The 18,972-nt window shown below is 38.2% G+C and overlaps 1 protein-coding gene across 1 annotated transcript in view; it reads right to left on the bottom strand.

Annotated features, from left to right (window-relative positions):
• Positions 1-7,257, bottom strand: part of CAMK1G (calcium/calmodulin dependent protein kinase IG) — a 47,138-nt gene extending 39,881 nt beyond the window's left edge. Inside the window, exon 1 of the mRNA XM_074222566.1 lies at positions 7,014-7,257. The gene's annotated coding sequence lies outside the window, so the exon portion shown is untranslated. The remainder of the gene's footprint in view (positions 1-7,013) is intronic.
• Positions 7,258-18,972: the final 11,715 nt, after the last annotated feature.

Here is an 18,972-nt window from a genome sequence, read left to right as displayed (position 1 = left end):
AGTCTTTTTTTTAACCACCCAATCATTGGTTTCAGCATATTTGACAACTGACCCGACCCTGCTAGTTAGTTAAACTACATAAGGAACATGCATTTAAACGATTTGTGTTTGTTTGCTGTCAGATGTCCAATTGTAAAGGACATGAGAGTTTTCTCATTGTCTGTTGTACAAAGTGTTGTTCCTCTGTCCCATCCTTTCAATTCTTCTCTATGTCATATGACAACAAGCAAATCTGATAACCTATTAATGTTTTTGTCTAGGAAATTTACCCCCCCAGGAAGATTTTATATTTTGTAGATCAGAGGAATTGCCACAATGGTATAAAATTCAGATGTCTATTTAATATGGTCTTTGAAGAGCTGAGGTTTTATATGGGTTACTCCATTGGTATTTCTGGGATGAGAGGCATTAACTCAATAACATATCCAAATAGGTTTTTATGGAAGTTCCCTTACTGTTCAAACAAATCCCTCGATCCAAAAGGGAATGCTCAATCTTACAAGGGTATCTGCTATTAGAATTTTAAACTCTTCATGAGCTAGATGTGACTAGCTCAAGAGGGCCATGGGATAAAGGTTATCCTTCAGGTGATCTTTAATAAAATGCATCCTTTGCCACAAGACTGGTGCATATCACATCATGGAAATATGCAAACTACTTACATATAAAGAAAACAAAGACTTTAACTGTGCTCTGTTCTTCATAGGATTCCATGACCTAAGGCATAAGGTAGAGATGATTTGAATTCTCGCAAAGAAAGTAGAATCAGAGCTGAATCTTGAAGAAAGTCAAAGACACCACAAGGCAAGGGTGACGGGGCACCAAATGGGACTTTTCATAAAGGGGGCAAAGTTCTTTTCTATTCATTTCATCAACTTGAGTGACTCTTCTAGCCCATGAACACAAAAGCCATGGACCCTCAAGAGTTCTGGAGTCTTTGGACTACAGGAAAACTGTAGCCAATTACACACATGCATGCACACACATAAACACACACATATGTACATATATGTATATATTTAAAACTGGCTACTATTTACTTTTTCAAGTAAATACTGTATTTCAGAAATATTCTCATTTAGGTCTATTTTCATTCGTTAAAATGCTGAAGAACAAAATATTAATAGCAATCTCTTTCATGATTAAAACATTCTCTTCCCAGGTCTCTCCTATATAGTCCAACATCAGTCTTGACTTCTACAGTGATAAGCCTAATTCAAGATAATTTTGCAAATATTTACAGTGTCTTCTTCACTGGAGGTAGAGATGAATATTTTTTGTTGCCTAGCTGCACTAAGGACTATCATACATTTAAAGCTCAACATTCTCTTTTCCAAAGCAAATCATTTCAATTTGAGTATATATTAAATGCCCACTGTGTGCTTAATATCAAGAGAGATAAAAAGATTAAGCTAAAACATACTCCTTGCCTTCATGTGACAGGTTTCTGTTGACCTTGAAAGGGTCCTCTGAAATAAGAAGATGATGCAAAGAGGAGTCCTTTAGGGATCTCAGAGGACACTGGTGTCAGCTAGAATAAAATGACCTATCTTTTCTAGGAAGCAATTTGAATTAAAAGTGTTTGTTGTTTCTTATACATGTAGTCATTAAGCTACCTAATCTTTGGTCCATTGCCTTGATTCTGAATCCTGACCAACCATTAACCAACTATTGACCTGAAGTCTTGCCTCACCCCTTGTATATTGGTAGCCCCTATACCACACCATATTCAGCTCAATCACTCTGATGACCGATTGGCCTGGTCTTTGGATTGTATCTTGTCTCTCAACCTGCTCTTGCTACTTGAGGATTTCCCTAATTGTTGGCACATACTAGTACTTCCTTGAGTAGTTCATGACACCTTGACCTTTTCTTCATTGAGTCAAGTCAACATACTAAGTGCTGGACCTTGTGTTTAACACAAGAGATATAGGTAAAAGATAGCTCCTGATCTCAAGGAACTCATAGTCTAATGGGGAAGACAACTTATAAGTGGTTATGGACAAAGAAGATATAAAACAGGATAAGTGGGAGATAATCTAAGAGAGAGGGCACTAACCCCAAACCCTTCTTGCAGATAACAGAATTTCTATGGCAAGGCTCAGCTTAAAACCTTCCCTACCTTTCCATTGTTATTTCTCTCTTCTCCATCAAATTACTTTGTATTTACTATCCCCTTATGTGACTTGCCCCCAGTAGAATATAAGAACCTTCGAAGCCAGAATGATTTCTTTTTTTATCCTGAGCTTCAAGTTCAGTGTTTGCCTGGATCAAGGGCTTGTTAAAAGTTGGTTGATTTGAAATGAATTCTTCTATTGCTTTCAGCCCCTTCCTATCTTGGCATATAGCCCTTTGGAGCTTTAACTAGTATGGGAGCAACAAGATGTCCCCCCACCACCACCCTGGGAACTTTCATGTGAGGGAGGTGATTTTGTCCTCTCTTTGGTGACCAACTGCACACTTTAGTTACTTCCAGTACTGTTTCTGTGGCCCTTCTTCCATGGGGGTCCGCCTACCACCACCAAGTCCCCACAGAGACAAGAACAAGGCACTCTAGGGGACCATCTGCCTATTTCCTTCTTTCAGTAACTGTACCAGGGTCAGACTGTTCTCTTTGTGATTGTAGCTCTCCCCTCAAGTGAATTTTCCCTGGGTGCAGTTAGAGTATGGGACCCTTCACTGGATAAAGCCCTAAAGCCAGGGCTAGTTTGGGTTTACTTAGGTTCCTCTGAAATGTTCTTGCTCTGAGCAAGAGCTCTACTGTGATTACTAGACAGAAGATAATAGGAACTCCATCTCATTAGGCTACATTAAGGGACATCTTGCCTAGAGGGATAGAATGACCTTAGAAAAGCTATGCACAAACCCGCTTCCTCTCCCCAGCAGCCCACCTGGGGAAGCTGATTCTGCAATGAGCCAACAATCCCCCCCTCCATCTCCTGGACCCACTTAGCACTGGCTGGTATTTTGAGACTGCTTTTGTGACGGCAGCTGCTTCCCACAGGGAGCAACCCCCTTTCCATTGACATCCTAGTCTTCTGTTGTAGGGCTGGCCATGCCTGCTTCCTGATTCAGTGGCTGCCTCCGTTCATTCATTCATACTGCAGCTCATTCACTCTTCTTAGGTTCTGGCACGGGTTACCTCCTCCGTCACTCTCACCCTGTGCAGCAATTTATTTCTGGCTCTGTATGCGTGCGTGTGTGTATGTGTATGTATGTGTGTGAGAGAAACACAGATATACTCTCCTCGGAGATTCTTTTCAGTCTCAGCCAGAATTGTTCCCACTCCCACTTCCATAATAGCGTCCACTGCCTCCTCTTTCTGAAGGTGTGTTTTTTTTCCCCGCTTTCTTTTTTTCTCCATCTCTCTCACATACATACAAAGAGAGGGAGGAACCTGTGGCTACCTTGCTGCCATCATTCTGCAGACCTTGGAGCTCTTCACTCTTATTCACCATTCCTGCTTTATCTCTTGGCCAATGATAACCCAGGTCTTCTTGGGTAGGGAAAGGGAGGCACATTGTGGATGAGAAGGCAGGCAATGGGGGACATAGTGAATTATTGCTTTCCATCTCTAAATAGATCTGTGGAATAAGAAAAGATGGGTACATGCTGTTCCAGGTGGAAATCAGAATTATTTCTATATATAAAATCTTAAGCATCCTTCCTTGCCTTTTCTCCCACCCCAGTTTCTACCCAAAAAGGAGGTTTAGTCCTCTTCCCTTTCAGGATAGGGACTGTATCTTATTTAATAATGATATATTAACATAAGAAAGGACTTATTAATATCCAAGCCTGTTAAATGCTACAACACATATATCATAATAGTAGCTGATGCTAGGTATAGCACTTAGAAGTTTGCAAAATGTTTTATCTATGTTAACTCATTTAATGCTCACAAGAACTCCATGAATTGAGTTCCACTTTTCAGATAGGACAGTTGAGGTTTAGAGAAATTGAATTCCTTGCTCAGGGTTACACAGTAAGTATCTGAAGTGAGGTTTTGACTCATGGATTTTTACTTCTAAGCCCATGGCTATGTTTATGGCACTAATAAGAAATATGTAATGACAGGATAGGTCCAAATGGGACTTCAAGTAAGCAGCAGGTCTAGGAATCTTGACTTCTAAACTAGAATATTCACAGAGATGCTTCTTTTCAAGAACACATCAGTTTAAGAAATATTTATCCACTACCCACTAGAATTAAGTGAGAGGGGCTGTGGTATAGGAGACAGTAAAATTCAGTGTCAGGAAAATCAGGGTTCAAGGTAACTCCTTGACACACAAACTCTGGCTGTGCCATTCATTTAATCTCTCAGTATGACATATTCAAAGTTACAGAGTATGTTCTTGAACCCTCTTAGCTCAATTTTCTCTGTAAAATGGACAGATGGCTTCTAAGGTCCTTTTTAACTGTAAACCTGTAAGCCTATTATTGACATTGGTAAGATTTCCTCACTGAGAGTATCCTACATTGGTAAAATCATAAGTCCAGTGAGAAACTGATCTAGATACTAGGGATTCAAAGAGGAAAAAAAGTGATAGTTCCTGCCTTTAAGGAATTTACAGCCTACTTGGAGGGGTATGATAAGATATGTTCACAATAGCTATGAGACAGAATATTATATGGTAAATTAGAAGGGAGAACAATGATTTCAGTGAGAAGAATTAGGGAAAGCTTCAGTGAGGAGGAGGCAGCATTATAGAAAACTGATGGAAGAAAGCCATTTCAAGAGATAGAGATGATGGTAGAGTAGGGAGAGATTCCTTTCTAGGTATGGAGAATAACCAGAACAAATCAGCCAGAGCAAAAAGGCAGAGACAGAGAGATGGGGGAAGTCAGGATGTTAATTTTTAAATATAATTCTCCATTCTCTCTGTTTCTCTGTCTTTGTCTCTCTGTCTCTCTGTCTCTCTCTCTGTCTCTCTGTTTCTCTCTGTCTCTGTTTCTCTCTCTCTCTCTCTCTCTCTCTCTCTCTCTCTCACACACACACACACACACATATACACACACACACAATTACCATGCACACACACTCACTGAAAACCCCTCATTATTATAACCTCTTCCAAAGTCCCTTGATAGAATATTTCCATATACCTCTTATCCTTCTTAACTTTTTTAAAGTGGAATGTCAATCTGAACAACTCACACTGAGATATGAAATTCAACTGGCCTGAGGAAAGTTGCACCCTGATTCTCACAGTTATAACTTTGCCACATCACCACCAAGGAAAAGCAGTCACAAGTTCAAGGGGTCTGTTGTTCAGTCATTTTTCAGTCCTGTTCAATTCTTTGTGATCCCATTTGGGATTTTCTTGGCAAAGAGACTGGAATGAGTTGCTATTTCCTCCCTTAGCTCATTTTGCAGATGATGAAACTGAGACAAACAGGGCTAAGTGACTTGTCCAAGGTCATTCAGCCAGTAAGTGTCTGAACTCAGGAAGATGAGTCCTTGACTCCAGATCTGGCACTCAATCCACATCAGCACCCTTTGGGTATCTAGAGAGTAATCATATCAAGTTTATGATTCCCCAGAATTAGGGTTGAGTTCTCTTGTTCACTTTCCTACACTTCCCTTGGACCCAGTCCCAGTCTTCCCTTTTCACCCCAATACCTTCTTTCCTCAAAACCCTCCATATACTGTTTTTAAAAATCCCCACAGTTTTAAATACTTGGTGTTCAACTTTCTTTTTAAAGGTTATTTTTAGAGCTGGGGAAGGAGCCCATAGGTCTGTTCTTTGGGGCTTAGTGAGTCCAGTCAAGAGGAACAATGGCTCTGTCTCAGTGGTTTCTGACCTTGAACTGGCCCCATCCAGACTGAGGATGCTACCAGCTGGCTCCTTTGCTAATGATCCCACTGGCTGGCTTCTAGAGCACAGGAGCCGCTTGGGCTGGGCTCAGTTTGCCTAGGTTGGGCCAGCTTGGGGCGGCCCTGAGTTGCAATCAAGCCGCCGACTGTGGGTCACGCTGCCAGCCTCCGGGTGGTACTGCAGGGTTCATGTTTGTGCGTCAAAGTTACGTGAGAGAAAAGGGGTAAGGGGAGTGAGTCGGGTGGGAGTGACTTCTAGACTCCCCCCCCCCCCCATATTTTACTGTTTCGGCTTTAGAATGAATGAGGAAGTTTGCAAAAGGGAGAAAGAGCCTGGGCGTTGGAGGAAATCAAGGAGCAGTCTTGTGACTGGCAGCATCACTGGCAATTTTCGCATCCTTTAGTGTCCAGAGATAAAAGAGCCCAGACGGATCTTTGGCCCTAGTCCTAGGAGATCCTGCCCCGAGATTCTTTCTTGCATTGAACACGTACTCAAAACATTCTCTGAATGCTGAATGAATGGGCTCGGCGTCCAGGCAGAACACAAGAAAAACAATGCCTTCGATTTCTATAAAGCTTCACTTCTAAAGCATTTTCCCCTACGTTAGCTTCCTCTGATCTCCCCGATACCCTTGCAAAGTAGGAAGTGCAGTCATCACCCCCCCCTCCATTTTACAGATGAAGAAACTGAGGCTCCCAAAGGTGAGGAGCCGAGCAGCCACATCCAAGCGTGGGTGCATCCACGCAAGATTATCAGCAAGCTTGGCGACCGACAGACCCAGAGGTCTGGTGTGCCTTTGGAGAGCTCCGGGTCACCAAGCTATTTGAAGGGGGGTGGGGTGGGGGGGGGTGTCTTCCAGGATTCAGAACACTTTTTGCCTCTTCCCTTCCCCAGAAAAGTACAAAGAGGATAAGAGACTGTCCCAGCCCTCGCGGAAATGCCCCCAGCACCCCCTGGGGGAGTCTCGTCCCCGACCTCAGGTCCCGAACCACTTTCCAAAGCGGCAGCAACTTACCCAGAATGGGGGCAGAGTCAATGACAGGCTGGAGCCGCCCCAGTCCCGCACCGGCCAGCGCCTCCCCAGTGTGCCCCGAGATAGCCACAGGAGCCCCAGCCCCTCTGCCCAGCGCGGGCTGCACGCCCCCCGCTAGGCGTGGAGAGCTCAGGGTGGCCATCCAAGAAGCCGCTTCACCTTACCCAGAGACTGGCCAAGAATTGCTCCTTTGCGCTCCAGCTTGGGCTCCTACAGGTCTGCCAGGATTAGCCAGCTGCCTCGCCGCTCTAACAATAAACTGAAATTAAAGGGAAGGAATGCAGGGCTTTTCTTTCCCAGGACGGTAACCAGGCAGTCCTTAAAGGGGAGTAAACGTGGCTAGGGGAGATTGCATCTCTCGCCTTCCTCTCTCCCTGGCTTTGCATTCCCTCAGTCTGGGCAGTCTTATCTTGGCCAGGAAAAGCATTTGTGAAGGGGCCCTTTCAGTCCAGACTGTAGAGGGGCGGGGCGGGGCGGAGCGTGAAATAAAGAATTTATTCTTTACACAAGCCTGAATGGAATATTGACATCTATCACTACAACCTCTTCCATGGCTTGCCTCAGTTTCTCTTTTAAAAAATCACAGACTTTTGGAGCTGAAAGGGGACTCAGAGATGATTTAGACAATTCCACTCCTCATTAGGAATTTCCCACCACAACACCCCCCAACAGGTTGCTATAGGACTTCTTATCAGCTATGAGGCTTCCCCCTAAAAGCTCTTCCTCTTATGCAGCTGAAACCCACCTCTGCAATTTCTACTCATTGTTTTGAATTCTGTTCTCCTTGGTCCAAAATTTCTTTTTCATGATACTTGATAGCCCACTCCTTCCCCCCAAAAAAACCTTGTCCTTTTTGCATATTTTTCCCCCTGTGGGTTTTCAAAATATTATTCTTTCCTGGTTCTTTTCATAACTGTCTCACTGATCATTCTTCATCTTTCTTGCTAGCTGGCCACCTATTTTCTACCTCCTTGACTTGGGTACCCCCCCCCCCATTTTGTCCCACATCTTTGTTTCCTTTATCTACTCTCTCACCTTGAATTCATCAATTCTTGTAGGAGAAAAACCACAATAATCATTGTCTTTATTATTTGTTTGCACATACATGGTTGTTACCTTTTGTTTTTGAAGTGTACTGAAATGACATCACTATGTCGTACTGTGGCTGACCAGATTAATAGGAGCTCAGAATACTCTGACACAGGTTAGACACAAATAGCATGTATATAGGGTTACAAAGTTTGCAAAGTTTACAAAACCCTTTACAAAGGATCACTTGATCCTTACAACCACTCTGGGAGGTAGGTGCTATCTTTATCCCCTGTTTATAAATTAGGAAACTGAGGCAGATAGAGGTTAAGTGAGTTGCCCAGGGTCACACAGCTAGCATGTATCTGAGGCCATATTTGAACTCAGATCCTTCTGAATTCTGGTCCCATCCTCTGTCCATTTCATGATCTAGTGCAGATGACTCTCAGATCTGTGTCTCCAACCCTCTGCTATATTGAAGTAGTTAGGTGGCTTAAGGGATAGAAAAATAAGCATTCATATAGCTCCCCCTATGTACTAGATACTGTGCTAAATGATGTTTAAAAAACATTCTTACAACAATTCTGATAGGTAGTTAAGGAAATTGAGGTAATGAGAAGTAAAGTGATGTGCTTAGAGTCAACAGTTATTAACTATCTAAATGCTAGACTTCCTCACTCCAGACACAGACTTCCATTCACTATAACACCAGCAGCCTCAGTCCCCTTTCCAGAAAGCTCTTTTACCCATTTTGCTCTACTGCCAATGATCCTTAGAACTGGCACTCACCCTGAGGTGGGGGGAAGAGTATCTTGCACTGTGACTGACAGTATATTTGGGGAGATATGACTTATGCTTAGGAAACAATTACTAGTATAAGTACTATAAAAAGGTCAGAGAAAGGATGGATAGGATTGGGATGGAATAATAGGAGAAGGTTCTCATGGAGGAGGTAGGAGAGTTGTGCCTTGGGGGATAGGTAAAGATTTGGATAGGCAGAAAAAAGACAACAGAGGAAATAGTCCAAGCTGAACATTTGAAATAAAGCAATAGGTATGAGGCTCTTCTTATATAAGGTTTGAGCTAGCTTCATTAGATAGGAGAAAATAAATTCTTGTGTTCTCAGGAGTGATGAAGTAAATCCACGGAGTTTAGTCATCAAGAGAGGGGTAGGTCTTTCCATAAAGGTCAGAGGAAGAAGACCCAAGTGGTGGTGGTGGTTGGTTCAAGTTATCTTCCCTTTACTCTCTTCATCTTGTATGCATTCTCTATTAGAATGTAAGCTCTGTGGGAATTAAAATTTTCTTGCCTACAATAAAAGAGATCAAGGCAGAGTTCTGAGCCAGTGGAACTTTATTAAAGGGTCCATGGTCCCCTCTAAAGAAAAGGACCTCAGATCTTCCTCACTATTTGAGATTTCCTCTACTTCTAGGACTCTGCTTTTTTTTTTTAAATCAGGTTTCTATCTAAACATTTAAGAATAGCTATCTCAAATGCAGAATAATTATACTGGTTGTATATGATACATAGGTTAGAATAAGCTAGAATTAGCAAAACAATATGTCAGCAGGTCAGGAGTTGGGAGAGGCAAGGAATATCTATGTTGATTAGGTGGTCAGAAGATGAATGGATTACTCCTAAGGCTGAGCAAGAGGAGATGGTATGGCTGTATATCTATGTCAAGAATATATTGTGGGGACAGATAAGTGGAGCAGTGGATAATGCACTGGCCCTGGAGTCAGGAGGACCTGAGTTCAAATGTTACTTCAGCCATTTAATAATTACTTAGCTGTGTGACCTTGGGCAAGTCACTTAACCTCATTGCCTTGCAAAACCCAAAAAGAAAAAAAGGAATATATTTGAAGGAGATCTGCCCTTCATCATCCTAATTGCCATCCTCCAGATCAGAGATTTTTAAACTTTTTTGTGTAGCATTGACCTCCCTGAAATCTATGAACTCCTCAAAATGTTTGATTTTTTTTTTAGGTTTTTGTAAGGCAAATGGGGTTAAGTGGCTTGCCCAAGGCCACACAGTTATTAAGTGTCTGAGACCGGATTTGAACCCAGGCACTCCTGACTCCAGGGCTGGTGCTTTATCCACTGCACCACCTAGCCGCCCCCTCAAAATGTTTTTAAGTGAATAAAACACATGGATTACAAAGGAAATAAATTCTATAGAAATACAGTTGTAATTAAAAAAAATAAATTTGTGGACTTTAGATTAAGAACCCCCTACAAAATATCCAACATATCAATATTTTCTTAAACTGTATCACATAGAACTAAACACAGTATTTCAAAAGGTAGAGTACAGGGTCACTATTACCTCTTTATAACTGCAAATTATTCCTCTCTCAACACAGTCCGAGATTATATTAGCTTTCTTGGTTGCCACAGCACAATGTTGATTCACATAGTTCTTTTTGAGAAATTCCTGTTGATCTTTGCCTCCCCAATTCTGAGCTAGAAAAGTTGATTTTGTTAAAAGTCCTGTATAAGACATTATACTTATTCCTATCAAATTTTATTTTTATTAGATTCAGTCCAATGTTCTAATCCTTCAAGGTCTTTTCAGATGTTGACTTGTCATCCAGTGTGTTAGCTCTGCATCTTCTGCCAATTTGATGAACACATCGTCTATACCTCTATCTAAGTCACTGGTAAAAATTCAAATAGCACAGATCTCTGGGGAGTTCTGCCTGAGATTTATCATATTGAAGTTGAACCATTAAAAACTACTCATTCAGTTCTATCATCCAACCAAATATCCAATTGTATTGTTATCAATCTACGTCTTTACATCTTGTCAATAAATATAGTATGAAATGTTTTACTAAAATAACGATGGATCAAGTCATCTACTCTATAGCAGGCACTGTACTAAGCAGAGGGCATACAAAGCAAGATAAAAGAGGTGCCCTGCTCTTAAGGAACTCACAATCTAATGGGAGAGTTAGCATGTAAACAATTATGTACAAAGATCTATGCAGGATAAAATGGGGGTAATCTCAGAGGTAGGGCACACAAATTAAGGAGTACAGAAAGGCAACTTGAAGAAGGTGACCCTAACCTGAAACGTGAAGAAATTCTGAGAATTTAGGAAACAGATGTGGAGGAAGAACATTCCAGGCATGGGAACACACTTTTAGTGAAAATATCCAGAATGGAAAGAATAAATGTTGTGTTTGAGGCGTGGGAAGGTCAGTATCTCTGGTTCACAGTATGTGGAGAGGGATGAAAGTGTAAGAAGCCTGGGAAGGTAGGAAGGGAGCTAGAATTTTGAGTGTCATGCAAAGAATCCTGAAGGCAATAGGGAGGCACAGGAGTTTACTCAAAGCAGATGAAATTGTCAGACCTGGTCCTCTAGGAAGATTAATTTGCTGAGTAAAGGATAAACTGGACTAGGGAAAGAATTTAGAACTGGGAAGAACTGATAGATGAAGACTATTGCAATAATAGGTGTGAGGTGAGGAAGGACTTATTCAAGGAGGTTTCAGACAAGAAAAGGACACATCCAAGTAACATCATTAAGGCAAAATTCATAAGAGTTTACAACTGATTAGATGAGATGAGAGAGAATGTGAGGAGTCAGGGATGACACTTAGCTTTTGAGCCTGGGTAACTGGAAGAATTACTCAACAGTAAGAGGGAAGTTAGGAAGAGAGAAGGATTTGATGGGGGGACATTATGAATTCATTTTTGAATATGTTGAGTTTAATACATCTGTGGAAATAGAGTTTGAGATGTCGAAAATCAGGTAGAGAGTTGAGAATGAAGTTTGAAAGAGAGATTAGAGAAGGATAAGTAGATCTGGGAGTCTACACAATGATAATTGAAACCACAGGAGCTGTTGAGATCACCAAATAAAATAATAAGGAAGAAAAAGAGGATCAATGAAAGAGTGTTGGGGACATTTACTATTAACAGGAGTGGCCTGGATAAAAAAAATCCAGCAAATAAAATTAAGAAGTTGCAGTCAGACACAAACAGGCAGACACCACACAGGAAAATAATGTCACAAAAATCTAGAGAAAAGAAAGCATCAAGAATAAAAGGGTGATTGACAGTTTCCAAGTCTACAAAGAGGTCAAGAAAAATGAGGATTGAGATCAGGTCATTAGATTTGGCAATTAAGAAAATACTGGTAACTTTGAAGACAGCAACTTCAATTGAATGAGGACTTTAGAAGCTAGATTGTAGAGAGCTGAGAATGAGAGAAAAGGAAATAGAAGTACTCATTGTAGATGACCTTCTTAAAGAATTTTGCCATAAAAGGAAGGAGAGATACAGGATAGTACCTAGTAGGGATGTGACGTTTCAAGTGAGGCCTTTTTGAGACTGGTTGAGATTTGTGAGCAGGAGGGAATCAACCAATAGACACAGAGAGATTGAAGATAAGTGAAAGTGGGAAGAATAGGGATTGCAATCTACTGGAGGAGACGGTTTAGAATGGGATCCTTGTGCATAAAAGAGGGATTTACCTTGACAAGAAAAAGGTCCACTTCAATGTGAGTTAGGAGTAATGTATGAAATCAAGGTAAGCTATATATCTGTAGCATTCACTTCATTTACCAGTTTAGTAATTCTATCAAAAGAAAATGGGATCTTTGTTTCCATGTTGTACCTTGATTACTTTCCATGGGGGGGGGGAGGGAAGTAAGATTGGGGGGAAAATTGTTAAACTGAAATAATATCTTTAATAAAAATAAATTTAAAAAAAGAAATAAAATAAAGAGATTAATTGATTTTTAAAAAAGAAAATGGGATCAAAAGGAAATTAAACCACTTTGGCTCTTTGTATCACTTCTCCCTTTTCTAGATACTTACTGAATATGTCTATACTAAATGTTCTAGAATTTTTCCAGGAATTGTAGTTGAGTTCACAGGTCTTAGTTTTCAGACTGTATTCCCTCCTTATTTTTTTTGGAGGGGGGGTAGGAATGGTAACAATGTATGTCCTATAATCTGACAGTTCTTTTTTCAGTTTTCCATGATCTTGGAAATATTGCTGACATTGACTCAATCACATTTTCCAGTTCTCTCAGGTCTTGAGGAAGTAATTCATGTAGGACTAGTTATTTGAATTTCTCAAGGGCAGTGAGGTGCTCTTTTTCTATCTCCTTATTAATCTTGGATTTCATCTCTCTGTTAATCATTTCTGTTTTGTCCTTTCCATCACAATGATGATTTTTCTTTGCAGAGAAAACAGAAGCAATATTTGATTCAGTTGTTTCCCCTTTTCTCTATAGTCAGTTCTCATCATGCCATCCACCCCAACAGGGGCTCTGTCTTGTTTTAATTTTCCTTTCACTCCCAATATAGTTTAAATAGCCCCTAAATTCAATTCCTTAACTTCTCTCTCCAATTTCAGCTCTTTCAGTGCTTTAATACTCCAGGAGAGATTTTATAGGCTCTTATGCATCCTGCTTCCTGTCCTTGCTTCCACCTTCTATATATATGTGGCTTTAAAAAATGTAGATTAGTTGATAAATTCCTCATGCACTTATATAAATGTCATAAGACAACTCTTTTTTTAATCATCATTGGAATTATTTCTTTTATACTTTTGGAATTGCATCTTTGAGGGTCTCTAATTTTTTTCTGAGTTGACCTCTGTAGTAGAATTTTGATCCATGGGAACATATGTATATTTCTTCTGATTTTTATTTAAATCTGCTTTCTAGAAATTTAAGGTTATTCCTGGTTATCTCCCATAAGCTTTAGGAAGAAATGGACACATTCCCCAAGTCTTCTTATCATCCATCTCCCACAAACCCATCAATTAGTTCTTCCTGTAAATGAGAATTTGATTCAGTAAAGAATTTCCCTTTATTGGTTACTTTCTTTTTTGAATGATAAAATTATTCCTCTTGGTGATTCTTATGATGAGAAATGATGCCAGGGTTAACCTAGAAGATGTAGTAAGGTTTACAAAGTCTTGGTTGGTCAAGAAACAAAAGATCTCAGGACCTTATGTGGTGTTTCCATTTCTTCTGACTATCAAAGTCAGAGTTTCCAAAGAAAGAAATAGTTTTGGGAAATTTCTTTGCTGTTTAAGAAAAAAAATCTGAGAAAGGGATTTGAATTTCTGGATTTTGTATTAAAATATATCATTATGATGGACCCAGTCAAGAACAGAATGTACCTAACAAGGTTCAGTATTATATTTGCCTGAGTTCTAAATAATTTTATGTAGAAGGTTATTAATTTTTAAAAAATGGAAGGAGAGAGAAAACTATCTTTATATGTCTGCCAACTCAGATGCCATAGAATGTAGAAGACACAATGTAAGAAGAAAAGTAGTAAAAAGTATTAATTATTTATAAGGGACAATATCAAATTAGAGAGACAGCTATAAAACCAATGACCTCAAATGTCTATACATAATAGCACAATGTATAGGTAATAAATAGGTAGAATCTTAGATTCTAATATAAGACACATCACTAATATCCATGGGTATTCAATCATGGTTTGATGGGACTCATGACCAGATGGGTATCTTTAAGTACTGGAGTAGGTGAAGCATGGAAGAGGACATTGGAGAAGAGATCAATAGAAGGAGAAATAGAAATAGTATTTCATGGTATTATACTACAGACCACCCAAATGGAACAAAGGAATTATATAAATAGATCAGTAAACATATGATGAATCTGACAAGAAAATGATATAGTAGTGATGGAGTACTTCAATTATATAGATGTCTACTAGAGTTTTTATAGTGTTAAGAGATAAATTTTCACTTGCTGTTCTGGGCTTGACCTGTCTCAGACCAGATGCCTTGTAATTTATATTCATTACTGGAATAAAATGATATATTTGTAAGTCATTCACCTGTTAACAAAAAGAGATTTACTTAGCCATGGTAGGAGAAGGGTGTTCAATACGGAGATACATGGAAGACATTCCGAGTTTGTTTAGCTGTGTAAAACTCCTTTGTTGGGTTTTTCATTGTATTCTGCCAGTCTAGCATTAAAGCATGCCTGTTGCTCTTGTGGTAGTTTTGGATTTGGGTGATCAGGAAATGATGCTAACTGCCTGAACCTTTTGTTTGTTGAGCTACCAAATCTTGAGGTTAGTCTTAATATCTTTTAAGGAAAAACCTATTTGAGCTTTTATAGGGGCAGTGACTTGGATATTGCTCACATTATATTGGCCTTAATGATAATTTCAATTCTTCAAAAAATGGAGGAAGTGAGAAGGAAAATTATAATCCTGGCCCCAATTCTGACCAACAAGTCAAAACTTGTGCTGAAGCAGAACTCTTTGGGCTTAGAAAATTTCAAAGGATTCAGAGAGGAATAGCTAGGTTCTTATAGCCTCAAATTCTTAAGGAAAGTCTATTCAAGAGAAATGGGAATTTTTTTAGAAAAAGAGTCTAAAGACATAGATTCAAATGATTCATATGAGGAAGGAAAAGAGAAATTGCTTGAAAAGACCAATCTGGCTGGATAGAGAATTCATCAACCAATCCAAATTGAAAACAATCATTGTTCATGTAACAATAATAATTTTCTCTATATCCAGAGTTCTGGGATTTTTCACTTTCCCCCTCTCTCTTGAGGGGTTCCTCTTGGCTTTGAATTAATACATTTTCAAACAGAGTGGTTGAATCTATCATCCTACATATATAAATTAATTATCATTATACCATTAGCTCTTAAAATAAGCTATTCACTTACCAATAAACAAATGCAAGAGTAATCATAACAGCAACATAAGGCAAATGCAATAATAATCTAAGCATCATAATCCACTCATTAACTTGAGTTATACTTTCCCAATAGAACACAGCATCTTTAGAGAGAAAGGGCACACAACTCTAGAAATCTAGAAAAGAGATATTCAATTGAAGAAAGCCTATGTGCTTTGGGGAACTCACAACTATGAAGTATAGACCTTGATTTTCCTGGTCACTTCAGGAACAATTTGTCCCGCACAAAGTTGCTTCTCTTCTAGCTGGTCCTCTTTTGCATCTCATTTCTCACCCTGTGCGAATCTGCTTTTGAATTAATGAAACATTGAAAAGCTACCCTTACAACTGAAAAAAAAAAAATGGAAAATTACCCTTAAAAGGTAATTTAGTAGTAATTTAAAGTAATTAGTTATTTAAAAAGTAGCCTTTAAAAAGGCTACTAAGAAAGTATTACACTATTATAAAAGCAAGCATTGAATTCTCTTGAGTGAAAGAATTATAAAATTCTTTGGGCAATACAAGTAAGTCCAATCAGCTCTTTATGTAACAATATTCTCTATTTTCCAAATAGATTCAGATCTCTACTTACAATTGAGTAGATCTGTCTTTATCTTATAGTTTCTTCTTCTCTTAGATGAGGAATAAATTTCAAACAAGTTCCTCTGAGAGATTTCTCTATTCCCAAACTATAGGTGGTAAGGGAGAGCAAGAATTCATCTAATGGCAGGTATTCACTCTCTTCAATGAATATTTGGTTTTTATCATCAATCAGTTAAACTACAAACTTCTAGCACAGCAGTTTAATCGTTCCTGTCAGTGATATACAAATAAGTTGAGGGACTACAATGCTTAAAAGCCTCAGTTCTTTTACTTCCCTTAAATATACCCATGTTTCAATTCATTCATCTGAATATCACCGTTCTCTACAGAATCCTCCAAAAACATATCTTTCTTTATCTTTTAATGGGAAAAATTTTTCTCCATATGTAAATTTTAATCAGTTTTTCACACACTAGAGTTCTCTTTCTGTGTCTTTCAGCAATCACTAATCAGTTTTGAAAGTGTGAGTACCTTATGTTCTTCAGAAATTATTTCATCCTTTTCTTTGTCCAAAAGTTCTTTTTCTTCTCCAAACATGAAACTATTCATGTATGAAAGCAACAGTATCTAATTACAGTAAATCTGCATTTTGGTAAAACATTTGATAGACCCATTCTATTCTGTATACAAAATCAAAAGATAAGTTCCACATGTTCAATATTGATTTTTGTTTAGCATGATTATAAATGTAAAACTTTTATCAGAAGTTTGGCAGAACTCCTTCTTCTCCTATTTTTTTTAAATAGTTTATGTAGAGTAGGAATTCATTGTTCCTTAAATGTTTGGTAGAATTCACTTGTAAATTCATCGTGACCTGGAGACTTTTTCTTAAGGAGTTTATTGATGGTTTCTTCAGTTTCTTTTTCTGAAATGGTGTTATTTAAGCAATTTATTTCCTCTTCTGTTAGTCTGGGCAGTTTGTATTTTTTGACACCAACATGGTGCTGATGCCTAAATCCAGAAGAACCAAAACAGACAATGGAAATTATAGACCAATCTCGCTAATGAGTATTGATGCAAAAAATCTTAAATAAAATTTTAGAAATGAGACTATAGTATATTATTACTAGGATAATACACCATGATCACGTTGGATTTATACCAGGTAGGCAGGGATGATTCAACATTAGGAAAACACTCAATATAATTAAACAGCATAAATCAATATGATTATCTCAATAGATGCTGAAAAAGCCTTTGATAAAATACAGCATCCATTCCTATTAAAAACAGTAGAAAGTTTAGGAATGAATGGAATTTCCCTTAAAATAATAAATAGTATCTATCTAAAACCATCAACAAATATTATATTTAATGAAAATAAACTAGAACATTTCTAATAAATTCAGGGGTGAAACTAGGATGTCCATTACTATTCAATATAGGATTGGAAATGCTAGCAGAAGCAATAAGAGAAGAAAAAGAAATTGAAGGAACCAGAATTAGCAATGAGGAAGCAAAACTTTCGTTCTTTGCAGATGATATGATGGTATACCTAGAGAACCCAATAAAACGATCTAAAAACTCCTTGAAACAATTAACAAATTCAAAAAAGTATCAGGATATAAAAATAAACCCACATAAATCATCAGCATTTCTATATACATGAACAACAAAGACTAGGAACAAGCAATAGAAAGAGAAATTCCATTTAAAATTACTGTAGGCAACATTAAATATTTGGGAATCTACCTCCCAAGGCAAACCCAGAAACTGCATGAACACAATTATAAAGCTCTCTTCATCCAAATAAAGTCAGATCTAAATAATCAGAAAAATGTCAAATGCTCATGGTTAGATAGAGTTAATATAACAAAAATGACAATTCTACCCAAATTAAATTACTTGTTCAGTGTCATACCAATCAAAGTACCAACTAACTACTTTACCGAGCTAGAAAAAATAGTAACAAAATTCATCTGGAGTAACAAAAGGGCAAGAATAGCAAGGGAACTGATGGAAAAAATATAAAGGAAGGTGGCCTAGCTCTACCAGATCTAAAAATATACTATAAAGCAGCAGTCATCAAAACTGCCAGGTACTGGTTAAGAAATATTAGGATAGGTTAAAAAAAAGTCACAGTAAATGACTACAGCAATCTGCTATTTGTAAAGCCCAAAGACATCAGCCTCTGGGATAAGAATTCATTATTTGACAAAATTTGTTGGGAAAACTGGAAAATAGTATGGCAAAAACTGATCATAGAACCACATCTCACACCCTTTACCAAAGTAAGGTCAAAATGAGTATAGGATTTAGACATAAAGAGTGATACCATAGATAAATTAATAGACCAAAGAATACTCTATCTGATCTATGGAAAAGGGATAAATTGATGATCAAACAAGAATTAGAGCACATTATAAAATGCAAAAAAGGAATGTTTTGATTCTATTAAATTTAAAAGGTTTTACACAACAGAATCAATGCTGCCAAAATTAAAAGAAAAACAGAAAGCTGGGAAATAATCTTCACAACCAGGAATTCTGATAAAGTTCTCATTTCTAAAATATATAGAAAATTACATCAAATGTAGAAGGTCACAAGTCATTCTCCAATTGATAAATGGTCAAAGGATATGAATAGACAGTTTCAAAAGGAAGAAATTAAAGCTCTCTCTCTCTCTCTATATATATATATATGTATATATATACATATATATATATAATCATCTGAAAAAAATGCTCCAAAACACTATTGATTAGAGAAATGCAAATTAAAACAGCAATGAGGTATCATCTCACACCTATTAGATTAGCCCAGATGAGAAAAAGGGAAGATGATCAATGTTGGAG

The sequence above is a fragment of the Macrotis lagotis genome, chromosome 2, assembly GCF_037893015.1.
Source record: "Macrotis lagotis isolate mMagLag1 chromosome 2, bilby.v1.9.chrom.fasta, whole genome shotgun sequence".
Lineage (NCBI taxonomy): Eukaryota > Metazoa > Chordata > Mammalia > Peramelemorphia > Peramelidae > Macrotis > Macrotis lagotis.
The sequence above is the reverse complement of the archived record's forward strand: the minus strand, read 5'-3'. Positions and strand labels throughout refer to the sequence as shown.